Source organism: Triticum dicoccoides, chromosome 3A (assembly GCF_002162155.2).
Source record: "Triticum dicoccoides isolate Atlit2015 ecotype Zavitan chromosome 3A, WEW_v2.0, whole genome shotgun sequence".
Classification (NCBI taxonomy): Eukaryota; Viridiplantae; Streptophyta; class Magnoliopsida; order Poales; family Poaceae; genus Triticum; species Triticum dicoccoides.
Genome location: NC_041384.1, coordinates 507,537,613 through 507,539,296, shown reverse-complemented (window position 1 = coordinate 507,539,296; position 1,684 = coordinate 507,537,613). Strand labels below are relative to the sequence as shown.

Genomic DNA, 1,684 nt, shown 5'->3' with positions numbered 1-1,684 from the left:
GTATCGCGCTACAGCTAAAAGTTAGCAGTAGCGCGGGGTAAACCCACGCTACTACTAACATTTTACTAGTAGCGCGGTTGTCACCCGCGCTACTACTATTTCGCACCCACCCTACTACTAATACAATAGTAGTAGCGCGGCTATAATACTACACGCTACTAGTATCCTAAATACTAGTAGCGCTCTGTTCACCCCCACGCTACTACTAACTAATTAGGAATTAAAAAAATCCATCAATTCCACTTTATGCATACAATTCTAAATACTAAAACAAGCCCAGATTTGTAATAAACCAGCAGCATTACACATCATTACAAATCGAAGATTTATAGTAGACCAGGAGCTAGTGCAAACACAGTCGAAAGCAAACAAAAATGCATAAAAACATCAAACAGTGGCATTCTATCCCTCCAAATGATGTGATCCCTCTCCATCCTTCCAATCATCTTCTTCTCCCTTATGTGCTTCTCCCATTTATGAATCCAAGATTTCTGTACAAAGCAAAGAACAAATAAAATTAAATTTCAGCAGACATATATTTCCTTGCATTTGTGCAGTAGCTATGGGAATAAATATACGAAAACGAAAAAGTGAGTGATTTCTATTAACAAGAGATCGCCTATGTAATATCTACAAACAAATGAACCTGCTACATACACCAACTCATATAATGTCTTACATTGATATTCTCCACGTGTTACACATATACACCATCAACTATTTGTAATAAAGTATTTGTCAATGACTAATTGGGTTCTTTAAACTTCTAAGGTAAAGAAAGATGCCATGGTCTTGCTCGCTTCTAACCTGAATGGATGAAAGGGACATGCTTTGGAGTCTGGAGTACTTTGGAATGAATTTGAGAGTGTCACTTATAGCACTGGATGCCACAAAGGTCTAAATGTATGTATCTGGAATAGATAAACAGGTCAAAGCCTCATTAGATATGGCAGCTTGTAGCATATACTGATGGTATTCATCCTTCAAGTGTTCAATCAAAGCCTGACTGGCATCTAAACAGGAATAATAGTGTACTGGAATTAGTTATGTCACACAAAAACTAGAATTATTGTAGATAGATAATATAAAACCTAGATGGTCTTCACTTTACTCAATATAACAGAACTGAAATCAGTATTTCCGAAATGAAGGTTTCATTTTTGCTCAAGTGAGACTCATGCTAAAGGGATGAAGTTCCATTGAAGAATTTACTTCTACAATGAACATATTACCTGTCCATCAGCTATGATGACGAGGACATGATGTTGGTAGTTACTGTTTCATTTTTCAAAATGGAGATAAAGTAGCTGAAAATATTTTAAACAGAAGGTAAATGTGTGGCTCGGAGAAACAATTTACGTTATGTAGATTTGGGCATGTAGCATATAGGTTAAAACATTTCGTCGAGTAACTCAAGAAAATATGTTGTTCTACTGAATCTGGTATTCTGCTGCTGCTTACCCAAAATATGCTCGCAACTCAACAACGTCTAGAGTAGCTCCCAGGCGTAGATTATTTTCAGAGAAATGTTGGAGCATTCAGGTCCTTGTCGTATCTATGCCTACAGTGAGTGGACAAAGATGGCACAAACCCATCAAATCCTAATGCTAATTAACATAAACATTGTGGATTTTGGTATGAACTAGTACACTAATAATAACTATGAAATCTGTCTCAATTTTAA

General features: G+C 36.5%; 1 long non-coding RNA gene across 1 annotated transcript; it reads right to left on the bottom strand.

The window, feature by feature from the left end:
• Window positions 1–259: 259 nt before the first annotated feature.
• On the bottom strand, window positions 260–1,037 carry LOC119271827. The gene is made up of 2 exons (XR_005134666.1): window positions 808–1,037; window positions 260–491 (listed from the first exon to the last, which is right to left on the bottom strand). It is a non-coding gene; the product is annotated as an uncharacterized LOC119271827 (long non-coding RNA).
• Window positions 1,038–1,684: the final 647 nt, after the last annotated feature.